The sequence below is a fragment of the Talpa occidentalis genome, unplaced genomic scaffold (genome assembly GCF_014898055.3).
Source record: "Talpa occidentalis isolate TD23 unplaced genomic scaffold, MPIMG_talOcc4v2.1, whole genome shotgun sequence".
NCBI lineage: Eukaryota > Metazoa > Chordata > Mammalia > Eulipotyphla > Talpidae > Talpa > Talpa occidentalis.
In genome coordinates, this window is record NW_026555331.1 from 5,115,132 (window position 1) to 5,128,212 (window position 13,081).

At 53.4% G+C, this 13,081-nt stretch overlaps 1 protein-coding gene across 4 annotated transcripts in view; it reads left to right on the forward strand.

The window, feature by feature from the left end:
- FAM135B (family with sequence similarity 135 member B) overlaps positions 1-13,081 on the forward strand; it is a 162,232-nt gene that overhangs the window by 39,594 nt on the left and 109,557 nt on the right. The window contains exon 1 of one of the 4 annotated variants that reach the window (XM_054691960.1): positions 5,811-5,825. The exons of the other annotated variants lie outside the window; for them this stretch is intronic. The gene's annotated coding sequence lies outside the window, so the exon portion shown is untranslated. Of the gene's footprint in view, positions 1-5,810; positions 5,826-13,081 lie in introns of those variants that run through there. 4 annotated transcript variants of the gene reach the window in all.

A 13,081-nucleotide genomic window follows, 5' to 3' on the forward strand; every position in this document is an offset into this window, starting at 1 on the left:
CTCTTCATGCGTTTGCCTCTGCCCAAAATTATTCTTCCATTCCTTGTCCATCTGTACATCGTGCCCTTATGCATCAGGCTTCCATCAATTCTGCCTCCTCTTGGAAGCTCTTCTTTATCTCAGATGCACTCTTCAGGTCAATGTGTGTGTGTGTGTGTGCATGCACATACGTGCACATGCATGGAGGGTGTTGCACCAGAAAGCTATTTGTTTCTGGGTTATACCTATTTTGTGATGAGAGTTTGGGCATGGGGGGAGGGAACGGACGCAGAAGTTGACCCGCGGGTCTGACGCTTATCTGCTAGATGAGTTCGTCCAAGTGACTGAACTTTGAATCTCAACGCCTGCACGTGAAAAGGGTTGCTCTACTGCCTACCTCAGCACGTTGTTAGAGAAATTAATGAAATTGGGCCTCCCCGGTGGCACAGTGGTTGAGCGCTGGGTTGCGAAGCTGCCCACAGCCTCTGCAGTGCTGGTTCGATTCCCAGCTGCTGCCCGGCCACCGGCGGAGGGTCCCACATGGCGCGCAGACCTCTCCTGCCGCCCGCTGCTCCCCTCAGCAGTGTACCTCGGTCCTTCTGCCTGCTCTGCTCCCCGCTCTGGCTCTGGTGAATTCTCTCACCCTCCCGTGCTTCTGACTGTACCCAGTGCATGTATAAATAAATAAATAAATAAATAAATCTTTAGAGAAATTAATGAAATCACATCACTAATGGCCTGTGATGATGCTTGGCACATCCTGGGCTTTTCAACCACTGCCAGTTCTTTCTTGCCACCCGCCAGAGACTTCGAGCTTCCTGACGGCGAAAGCACGTTCATAGTCTTCGTTATATTTTCACCAGTCCTAGAACGATGTGGCATGGAGCAAATACAAACTGTTTGCTTAGTTTCAGAAGTGGTCCTGCCTGCAGGATCATTGATGTGCTCTGCTGCCCACGCCCATCCTCGGGAGGGCGTCCGCAGCACAGACCTGTGCAGGAGCTGGGATGGCGGGAGAGAGGAGTCGTGAAGCTCCCTTACTCTCCCATGCAGAGTCTAGAGCTGCTCCTGCTGACCTCAAAGGGGAGCCCTCACACTCCCCTGCCCCCTGCGTCCTCCCCTACTGTTGATGGGTTTGTGTGAAGCTCTTCCTGGAGGATTAAAAGTGAGACGGTGCTTGAGGTCCAGCGAGGACCACGGAGGCCACACAGTGCCGGGGGGTGGGCATGCAGTGGGACAGGGCAGGCCTGTGCTCACCCCTGAGGACTCTGCATTTGGTTCAAAGCTTCCCCTCAAAGCTCATTTATGGGCTGTAGATTCCCCTTCTACCCAGTGCCCAGGGCCACCGGGGAACGGCAGCTGACCCCTCGCACGAAGGTCCTATGTAACCTGGAAGGATCCATCTCTGTGCCGGCCCTGGACAGAGATTTCCGTGGATACACACACAGGAGCCTTTGCCTGGCAAAGCTCCTGTGGATAAATGCAGGCCTTCAAGTGGGCAGGAAATAATCTAATTTCCATGAAAGTTAATTGAGATCTGTGTTTTCTAGAGACTAATAGCCTGGTGAGTGATGTCCTGAGTCAAGCTGACGTGATGACCCCCTTGCGTTCTCAGGTACCAATTATCGAGCAGGAGGCACATCTGTCACCGGCGACCTGTTAGCACAGTGTCCTGCCCTGCATCACCCATAGTCTCCCTGGCAGTTATAGGGGAAGAACATCATCCCACTGAAAGACATAAAATGCCTGGGAGCAAAATGCAGCCTCTCGGAAGCTTGGTCGCATCATTGCTGCACTAGGGAGCCATGTAGGTATTGGCTCAGGAGCACCCTGTGCCAGGCGGCAGAGTAGGCGCGGCTCAAGGACAAAAAGCCACGTCCTCAGGAGGCTTGCTGTCCTTTTATTGGGGGTGGGAAGATGGTTTGAAACCAGAATATCGATGTACAGGGTCAGCGCAGACCCGGTTCAACATCAAGTGTGCTTGGGGCGAGAAGGACCGGCCTTTAGGGCAGTTAATGCTGTGCTGGTGTCTTCACCGCTGCCTAACCGCTGCGTGTCAACCCGTATCACAGGATCACAGAAGGAAGCAAGACAACACCCACCCCTTACCCAGACTATTCTTTCTTCTATTTTTGTTAGCATCTTCCTACTACTTATCAGGATTAAAAATTAAGTTTCTTTCTCTCTTCATGTATATAATATACACATGTATGCAGACATAGATACACACATGCATGTATGTATGTTATCCACATACACACACACTACACAATGGTGAACAGAGAACAGAGGCCCATGAAAACTTGTTGACTTGTTTCTGTTGATTGTAGAACTGTGTCTGGAACCTAGGAGGAATTCAGTAATTATCTACCGAGTTAATCAATTCATTGGTGATTAAACTATGTTCCCAGTGTTAAATACTTGGTCTAACCAAATACTCAGTTCCTAGAAAAAATGTGAACTTCCCTAAAACTGATATCTATCTTTGTGAGATAAAAGCTTTCCAACCTTGTTAGGTTCTTTACCTATTTGTCATTTTAAGTATAAGAGATATACAGACTTGAGGGCTGGCTTTCACTGGTTATGAACATATTTTCCATTGTGGTGTTGAGCATAGTCATGATGTCTGCTAACTCCACATCTGGATCATGGGTTTTTTTTTTCTGCCATTGACTGGCTGTGCTTCCATGGGTCACACTTTCGTATTCCTACTCGTGATGACCCATTTTGAACTGTTTCTTGGCTGTTGTGGATCTTGCGTTGTGGAGACTCTAGATTCTAGCCTGTTCTTTCAGTGAATGATTTTCTCTGCAAGTTCTTGCTAATGATGTCCACATTGTTACGTGTTGGTTTGTTTGTCATTGTGGGGAATTACCTTGTTTGAACTCAAACCGCAAAGTCTACCTTCTGGGCAGCTTTAGATCTAGATCCCCTTGTATTCTTAGTCCAGCTGCTTGGAGTCTGCCCCACATATGAGCAAAAAGGAGTTAGGCGGAGATTTGGATAGACTGTATATCCAGATTGTGTGGCTCACTTCTCACGTTACTGAGATTGAACTTGTTCTGAATTTTGTCCCCTGGTCTTTTGGGCTGAAAATGCTAGTTTTATTTTATTATATTATTTTTTATCATGATAATGTCGGTTTGCATCACTCTATGCTTCAGAGGTATAGATTCTCACCTCTTCAACTGTGGCATTCTGCCCTCATACTTAAAAGCCATATATAATCAAGAAAAAGTTGAGTAATAATAAAAATGCAAATCGATCTTGATTTCTACACTTAGGAAGAATCAGAATTTAACTGGCATTTGTAGGCACTCAAATTCTCCTTCTTTTTACTCTATTGTCCAACTCTACCCACATTTTTGCTTCGTTCCAAGAATTCTCGGAAAGTCGACAGGATCCTAGCCCTCACCTGGAAGAGACTGTGCCTTCTCCTAGCTGAGAGTAGAGAGTTCCAGGAACTCCTTCTTGAGAGCCCCTTGAGTAATACTCATAAAAAAGATGTTATCATAAAACTTTGCATTTAAATTGCCTCTTATTCTTAGGATGTCAAAGTGCTTTATAAACATGAATTGCTGGAAACCTTTTAGGTTAATTAAAATGAGCAGATTTCCCCAGACAAAGAAGGTATCTGTTTTTGTTCTTTTGGGTGTTTTATACAAGTGAGTGAATTGAGTCACAAATAAGTTCTTTAATCAGTTAACATCCAGGGTGTTCTGAGAACAGGTGAATTCCCAGGAGCGCAGTGACCACACTGCCAAAGTCAACTGCTCTTCAGAATCATAACAATCACAGTGTCTGTCATCGACTGATGCGCGCCGGTGTCGGCGTGGAGCATCTGTGCTTCCGTTGGTCAGGTTGCCGCAAGCCCTTGCCTGGTTTACCCGAGTGAGTCGCTCCTTCCATTGCCTCTGGAGTGGGTCTCCCGTCACTTCATGCCGCTGTGAGTTTCATCTTCCCTTCATCTCACAGCCCAGGAAACTGAGGCTGAGAATTAGATCCACAATCTTAAAGGTTCAAAGCGCTTAAACAATTTGCCACCAGCAGCCCTCCCTCTCAGAAGAAGCTCAGCTGGGATTTTAACTCATTTGTCTGATGCCTGTGCCTGTATTTCCCCCCGCCGGTGCCATTACCAGATGTCGGTACCCTCCCCCCTGCGCCGCACTCTTGGAAAGTAGAGCACGTTCTCGTGGGATGATCCGTGATGCTGAGCATCCGTCCCTGCGCTCCTGCCATTTGTGTGTTTTCACTGGAGAAATGTTGACTCGAATCCTTTGCCCCTTTTCAATTAGGTTATCTTATTTTTTTTTTTATTGTGGCGTTGTAGGAATTCTTTCTGTATTCTGCATATTAACCCCAATCAGATTTATGATTTACAAACCATGTCTCCCATTCTGCTGGTTGCCTTTTTGCATGTGTGATTTTGAATAACAAATAAGCTATATAAAAACACAACTTTATCGCACATCTGCTGACTTGCGTGTGGGTGTGGTATTGGGGTGTGGGAGGACCGGAGGGGTCACTGTTGGTGGAGTCAGAGCGTGGGGAGATTTCCATGCAAGCAGAGTCCTTTGGGATTTATTCCGCCTCATCTCCCGCCCCTGCGCAGTGCTGGACCGCGGCGCTCGGTGGCCCACTGGCGAGTGGCTGGGAGCGTCTCTCCTCCCCAGCAGCTCCCGTTGGCACACCCTGTGCTCATCCTGCGACCAGCGCCATTCTCACAAAACCCTACAGGGTCGCGTCTCGTGCCCATTTCACCAAGTGAGACACTAAGACTTCGGGAGAGATGAAAGGCTTTTCACAAGACGACCTCGAAAGCGTTCAAAACATGTCACGATCTGTCTGCCTCTCAGCTCTGCTCCCGCTGCCCTCACAGGGTGAAGGCATCGCAGCCTCGCCAGACCTCGGGCTGCGGCGAGTGGACGGTGCCCAGCGGCGTGGGCTTCCGGCAGTGGACACACGGCCACAGCGTCTGCACGGAGCCCGGCGTGACTTCCCTGCTGGGCCCCGCCAGCTACTGTAGGAGACAAGATTCAGCCATGTAGACATTCCTTGTGCTTTCGTGAATGAGTCACGAGTGGGGCAGCACCCCAGCTAGATTGCACCCGCGCTCACCCCACGGAGGGTGTGCAAGGGCAGGAGGAGGCTGGGGCAGGATTATTAGTTTAAGGAAAGCTGGTTCCTGGTCAATCTGCCCTCAGGGCGCAGGGTCTTACCAGGCTGCGACCCCGCAGGTGCCGACATGGAAACCCCAACTGATTGACTGAGGAGGTTAAACTGCACTTGGCATCAGTCTGAAGGGGGCCTGGGCCGCGGCTGGGACTGGTTCTCTCTTTTAACAACCCCACACTAGCCTCCGTGCGGTGTGACAGACAGGCCTGCCCGCGAGGGGCCGGGGGTGGCCTCTGCCGCCCTGATCTCCGTTTTGTTCTCAGGATTCCCTCCTGTGCTTCCATCTTTGATCCCAGGAGGAGCAGGTGGATGTGACAGGAACACGCAGCCGACAGGCGGACTTCGTGCAGGGCCGTGCCCAGGGCACCATGTTCCCTGGCAGACACACGGGCCCCGCCGCCCAGCAGGAGCGAATCTTTCCAGACAGACACTTCTACCGGCCAGGCCCTCGGCCCCCGGCACAGCGACACATGCCTCGTGGGAAGGACGGCGCAGGACGGTTGTCCCAGAAGTGGCACCCTGGCCGTGCCGTTGGCTTCTCCCAGTTCAGACCCGTCGGTCCTCCCAGCTTCTGCCCGTGAACTTCCCTCCTGTGAGTCCAGGCTCCTGGTCACCTAGCACAGGACCTCACGTCCTGCCACCGTTGCCACACGCCCGTTGCCACGTCAGAGGTGAGCGTTCGTGCAAAGCTCCCTGGGGATCACACGGGGTGGCGGGGAAGGACCCCAGCTTTGCTGTGCAGTTATTGCAAAGTGGGCTCTGACCTCGCTTCCTGCAGTGTGGGGTCCAGGGCACAGGTGGCAGAGGCCAGGGTCAGGGAATGCAGGCGTGCGGGAGCTGAGGTGCCCTGGTCCTCGGGCAGCGAGGCTGGTGGTTCTGGAAGGTCTGCTGGTTCCGGCCCCTAGATAGCTGGAGAAGCTGGGACATGATCAAAACTGATTTAGAAAGATCATTTTGAGAATAAAGCAGAGGGCCGTTGGTGACCTTCATCTGTGTGTTTGGGCTCCTTTGTGTGGATTCATTCCAAAGTGTTTATTGTGGATCTAATTCTCAGAGAGAATTAAGACCCGGTGAGAGAGTGTGATTGCAAATAAACAACAGCTCCCAGACCCGACACATACGTTAGCGCCATCTCTGCAGAGAGTGATCGTTGGCGTCACCTGCCGTCATTGCATGTTGTCAGTCACATGCTGGCGTGACTGTTGCATTCCAGTACCAGGTGACCCTCAACAGCCAAGCGATGCTCTTTTTTTTTTTTAATTTATTTTATTTATTTATGCATTCAAGAGCTGGGGTGCAGGCCAGAGGTGCGGGGGTAAGAGGGGAGCAAAACAGAGACAGAGTGGGGAGCAAAACAGGCGGAGCTACTGAATGAAATCCACTGCTGAGGGCAGCAGCGGGGAGACAGGAGAGGTCTGCTGTGACCTGTGGGTAGCTCCCTGGCCGAGGATCACACTCAGGGCACTTTGACTGAAGCAGTAGCACTGAGACTTTAACCCCTAGGCCTCCAGGGAGTCCCAGTGACTCTTGTGGAAGGAGGCTCATGTGCTAAGCTTCCCAGGGTGTGGAGGGCCCTGGTGGGACCCTCAGTCTGGACCTGGCGCCGTGTCAGCCAGGCAGAGAAGGGCACTCCACACTGTTGGGGGGCGGGGCGGAGTGGAGCTGGAGACATGCCCATGGTGCGGGCAGGTGCCCCAGTTGAGGGGTCTGGGCACTTTGGCCCCTGATGCGGTATGCAGTGCCAGACAGACCTGTCCTGCTTGATCCCTGCACTTCATAACAGCCCCAGGAGCCAGGCTGGGTCTGAGTCCCTGTTTCATATGTAGTTAACAGGCTCCGGACAGACGGCAGACAAGACCATGGCCGTGCCGGGGTGGTTTCGGAGACCATCTTGAAAGGAACAGTAACAGGGAGACGCCGGCCCATTCATGAGCCGTGACCAGGCGAGGTGGGGCGGGAGCACCAGGGGCCCTGAGGGTGGGAGCTGCTGCCACCCTGGCGCCCGCCTCTCACTCCCGTGACCCTGGGCCAACACCCTGCTGAGGTTTGTTCTTCGCGTCCAGGAGACGGACTCGCACCCGCCTTGACTCTGGGCGCCGGGCCGAGGCGTGGGCAGGGCGGACCCTCGATGCACGTCACCTGCCTTCTCTTCTCGCTAGCGTTCCTGACTATTCTCACTCCCAGAGAAAAGACTCAGAATGGAATAATCCCAACAGCTTGAGAGACAACATTAGATTCCTATTTAGACAGCAATTGATTTTTTTCCCTTGGGTATGAAAAATTATACACTTGCTTCTAAAATACGAAGTGTGGTGATTATGATTCATGCACACATGATTCAGAGAAAGCTGGAGCTAAAACACAGCTAAACTAATAATACTCTGTCCTTGTGACTCAAGCTGCATTAAGCTTGGAGTGTCTGAGCCCAGAGTCGGAGCGAAGGGCCCCAAGGGCAAGCGGGCTGCTGCTGGGCTGGGCATCAGGGCGGGCAGAGGCCGCGGCCGCTTCCTCGCTGCCCCGCCCAGGCGGGCGCCTCTCCTCCCAGCGGCTCCTCGCTCGCCCACTGGGCTTCCAAGGAGGAGTGATTTGGGAGCCGGCATGGAGAGCCAGCCCCTCCCTCGCTGTCGGGGTCGCTGTCGGGGTCACTGACAGCTCCCATGGGCTCCCTGCCTTGCGCCCCTTTCCACCAGACCCCTCTCTTGCTTCCTGGTCAAGAGAAATCTTGAGTCACGGCCCGATGTGGCTGGGAGGCCGTGGATGGAATGTGCCGTTTTCTCCTGTGATCCTCGACCTCCTGGCCTTACTGCGCCTGAGTTCATCGTCTGTGAAACAGAAATGACATCCTTGCAATGGTCTCTCTCGACTCAATGTATATAAAATAGTTCACACATTCTTTTTTTTTCCAGAGATTTATTCATTTATGCATACAAGAGCTGGGGTGCAGGCCAGAAATGTGGGAGGTGAGAGGATTCACCAGAGACAAAGTGGGGAGCAGAACAGGCAGACTGACGAAGTACACTGCTGCGGGGAGCAGCGGGGAGTCAGGAGAGGCCTGCCGCGCCCTGTGGGTCAGCTCCAGGGATGCAACTCTGATGCTGCAGTAGCTGCAATAACTCGATCGCGCTGTGTCTGAAACCCCCGCGCCCTCTGGGAGGCCTCAGTTTACACATTCTCGACATTCAGCAGGTGCTCAGGACCTTGTGCTTGCTCTCCCGTAGCTCTTCATGGCTGGACACGCCGGGCCCAATATATCACGAGGTCTACGTCGTCCCACGTGCCCCTGCATTTCCCCTCATCAGATGTGCGGTGTGCAGGTGCCTTCTCCCCTTGGTAGAGCGTCAATTCGTGGTGGTCACTGTCTCTTTCACTGCGGAGCAGTTTTTATTTTGACATAGTCCCAGTTTATTTTCTCCTTTGTTTTCCTTGCTGCTGGGGATGAGTCCGCAACGGTATTTTCGAGGTGAATGAAGCATAACTGCCTGGCCCGTCCCCCCAGCAGGAGGAGCCGCGCCATTCCCAGCGGGGGAGGGCAGCGCTCCTGCCACCTGAAAATAGAATGTTTTGATCTGGCATCATTTGGTGCATTTTCCCATAGAAACTAGTAGTGATTGCATTGCCCACCCCCCACCCCAATAACTCCCCCAATGACCCCATACAGAGTGGTCTAGATCAGATAGCAGAGAAAAGTCACGCTACAGGGAATGATAAGAACTTTCTTATTCATGCCTCTGAATACACCTGCACGTGCCCTTCTGTTGAGTATGTTACTGCGCGTGACGTGGGCGGGCTCTAGGGCCTGGGTTGCTCCTGTTGCGTCAGCTTCCACAGTGGTGTACAGTCCATGGGCCCTCAGCTGTGTAAACCCTTCACTCACTCACATCCTCACTCCGGCCTTGTCTGTCTTTGTGATGTTGCCACGCTGGTCAGTGTTAAGTGATCTCGTATCGTGATTTTCCTTTGCGTTTCTCAGATTATAAATGAAATTGAGCACTTTATGTATGATTATTGGTCTTTTGGACAAGGCATTTGGAGGTAGGATGTGAGGGTTCATTTCTTTCTTGCTGTGTGCACCCATATTGCCTGTATTCCTCCAGCTCCCATGAATAATTGGATGGGATAGACTGAGCCTCATTTCTTTGCGTGGTTTTGGCATCTGGCACAAACATCTAGGGCCAAACAATGTGCTGGCGGATGCTCAGGTGAAGCTCAGGGTCCACAGTGAGTGCGTGGGGAAGCCGGGACAGAAAGTCAGGTCTGGAGAGTGCTGAGCCCGTGTTCTGTCTAAAGGGTGGGTCATTTATCCTGCTCACCCCTCCCTGTCCATTGCTCCAGAGCCGGTCCAAGGGGAATGCTCAGTGAAACCGGTGAACGGGTGGGTCCATTCTACCATGGCGGCTAAGGGAGCATCCTGGACAAGGGATGACAAGGGAGCATCCTGGACAAGACACTCATGAGTGCGTCAGTAGACTGATGACTCCGTCTCAGCCACGTCTGTCAATGAGGGGCCCCATTCCGAGGGATATTTGTCTTCTCGCTGACTACAGGTGATGTTTCCAAGCAAGCGCTGGTGGCTGAGATAGCGCCTAAGAATATGTCCTTGGGAATCTAGCTCCATTCTCATCTGCTGTATCTGTGCCTTGCGCCCATTACTTGTCCTTTCGGGGAGTCTTTCCCAAACCTGTATTAGAGTGATCTCAGCGGCCTCCACGGTCCGGTCAATTGTCCATGAGTGGAAGTATGCAGGCCAGCTCCTGGCAACTCGTGACCACTCAGACAATGCTAGGTCATATCATTGGCGCTAATATTTTATCCTATCAATAATATCAATAATAATATTGATCCTACTTAGAGCCAGAGACTCTGAGATTTAACACAAGATGACAATGACCCTGGCCCTACATGACCTTGAGATTCATTTGGGATGGGCATGCCTTGAGGTAAGAGGCACAGCCGTGGAACGGACTGACTGAGGATCACAAGGGTTATGTGGCAGCGGTGCATAGGAAGTGCACTGCGAGGAGCTGCCTGGGGAATATTAATCATTAAATTCAATGCATCTATGGCTCAGAAAGTGTCCTGTGTTCCAGTTTCCAAAGGCAAAGCTCAGATGGGGTTCTACGGGCTTTTCCGCTCTTTTAGTACAATTTCTCCTACAGATTTACTATTGTTCAGTGATGGAGCATCCAGTAAGCAGAGGCACTGGAATCTAGTGAGAAGAGGGGAGTTTTGGCAGCAGGCGGGCCTGAGTGTGAATTTGGTCCTGTTGTTTCCTGGCGGCCTAGACGAACAGTTAATCCAGCGAGTTACAATTTTCTGATACCCGCTGAATCAACGTGTCGAAGTTGTCTGGCCCTTAACTCCACCGAGAGTAGCCCCTTTTCCTTTGTTTTTTTGTTAACTACCCACTTTGTGCAGCTCCTTGCGCTGATCTAAGAAGGCCTGGGAGATCCACCCGGCCGCATATCTTTCTTCCCCAGATCGTACAGTCTGTGAGCACAGGGATCGTGTTGCTTTTGTTTGGTGTTGCTTTTGGTTGAGCGTTTCCAGCGCTTAGAAGGTCTGATGTGTCATGATGCCTCGTAACTCTTTGTGAGTGAGCAGGAAGGCGGAGAGATGGCCTCCTGGAACTTGCACGCTGCAGAGAAGGCAAAGGCCAGGTTGCATGGTAATGGTACAAGAAAGGGGACGTGGGGTTATAATGATGGCTATCGTTACATTATATTAATAAATGAAGTGCCCGGCATTGCCCTAAACATGTCAGAGGCGTTGCAGCTTCTCTCGTTTTACCAACTAAAGCTTCAGGCGCTTAGGAAACTTGCCCAGGGTCACAGACCGGGCGTTCCGTGGAGCTGGCTGACTTGCTCGCCCATGTCCTGACGTCCTCCCGCAGGCAGGTGCTCGAGGGATAGAGAGGGAGGTCATTTGTTTTGTCTTGGGAGACGGCGGGTGTCATCTAAGCTGCGCTGTGCGGCCTGAGCTGAGTTTGGACACACGGGCGAGGATGAAGGGAGGAACCTTATAGATCGGGCAAGCGGTGAAGGCTAGATGGGGGCGAGGGAAGGAAGGGGAGGTGCCCAGGAGGCCGGAGTGAGGTCCGAGGCTGAGAAGGTGCGGGAAGGCAGCCAAGGATTTCAGGTGCTTCGCCGACGCTGGCAAAAGCGTCGTTGGCAAAGACGTTGCCATGCCTGGGCCGCAGTGGAGACCGTCGGGGAAGGGCGCCTGGATGAAGCCGTGTCTCAGGAGAGGGGTCCAGGAGTGCCGTGGATGGAGCCAGCTGAGCTACGGTCTCCCTGTCGTCCCTCCGGGGACGCTGCGAGCGGAGGGGCTGGCCTTGGGCGTGTCCTCCCAGCGGGCGCTGGCGCCGATGAACTGGCCCCATGGTCTGTCCTCAGCCGCTGACGTCCCCGATCATCTCCTGCAGCACTGTCTGCGCTTTGCTCCCTGGGGAGCTTTGTGGGAAACCCAAATCTGAGATGTGGACCCACAGCTCCGGATCGTTCCTGGAGTGTCTCGTGGCCCCCCTGGCATTCAATCCCCCAATCTGGATTGAGAGAGCCAGCCTGCCAGTTTCTCTGTGCAGAGGACCTGACCAAGACGGAGTCCTCTGTCCTGGTCGCACAGCTGCACGCGGCCCCGGGAGCCACGGAGACCCCCAGGGCCGGCTCAGTGAGGAGAGGGGGCTCCTTGCTGACCATGTGCGGGGCCGGAGACTGGGGGTCCCTTTGCAGGTGGCGTTGTAGCTCGCCCAGTGAATCCACAGGAAACGCGGCCCTGTGTGGCCCATCCCCAGAAGCCCCGACAGCCCGACAGCCCGACAGCCCGACAGCCAGGTCTTAGTTAACAGCAACCCCAGGATCCAGGCCCTCTCCTCATTCTTCGGTCCGGTTTTAGCCACAGATGGGAGCCGGGGAGGGGGGCTGGAAGCTGGGGGCAGCCCCTGACTAGGACCCGCTGTCGCCGGGTGCTGCTGGCGTTCGGCCTCCCCAGATCCACTGTCCTCAGCCCCCTCCTCTCACCCACGTCCAGCTCCTGGGCCCTCTGGTAGGACGTTGGTCAGCACCAGGGGACCTCGGAGGACCTGCTTCGTCCCCAAGCTTGACCCAGGGATGAGGACACTGTGCACCCTTCCTCAGGTCCCCAGGGGCCTGTGCCCCCCGGGATAGGGACTTCTGAGAATGCAGGTTGCTGAGCCCCAGAGAACGGAGACTTCACCCTTAACTGCTCTTCCTCCTTTCCCTGCTCTAGATGGCTGCTCTGGACGGGCTGCACCGATTCATTCTCCAGTCTCCGCCTCTTCCTTCTCTCTCACACACACGCACTCACACACACTATGGGCAGACACATAATAGCGCTAAATAACAAAAATTCAGCCCAGTTAATTTTAAAGGTCTAATTGGCTTTATTAAATGACTCACGCGTCAGACGCCCCCGGGCAGGCCGCAGAGAAGCGCCGAGTGAAGGGTTTGTAGACAGATCGCTCAGGGAAGATCAGGGCGCGGGGGTTATTCAGGCTCAGGCAGCCTGCCCAGGGGCAATGAAAAGAAGGGACTGAGGACAGATTGGCTCCCCTTTCTCTGGGGGGGGGCGCTGGCAGTCATCTTGCTGGTGCTGACCGGGGCACCCCATTATTTACCCAAATACTGACCGCTCAGGACTCATTCCTGGGAGCTGTTGAAACCATGTCAGGTCAGGTCAAGTCGTGGTGGGCTGACCCCCTCCAATTTGAGGCCACCCCTTTTTTCAACCACAAGCTCGGTCACCCCTGTAAGCTGTGCGCTGCCGTGTGGGCTGTGGGTCCCCGTGGAAGGCAGGGCTCCCCAGGTGCTTCACCTCTCTGAAGCAAGCTCGCAGAACGCGGATGCTTCCCTGACCGTCCCTCACGCCAGCCTGCTCAGCGGTGATGGGGACTTTGCTGTCACAACTCTCC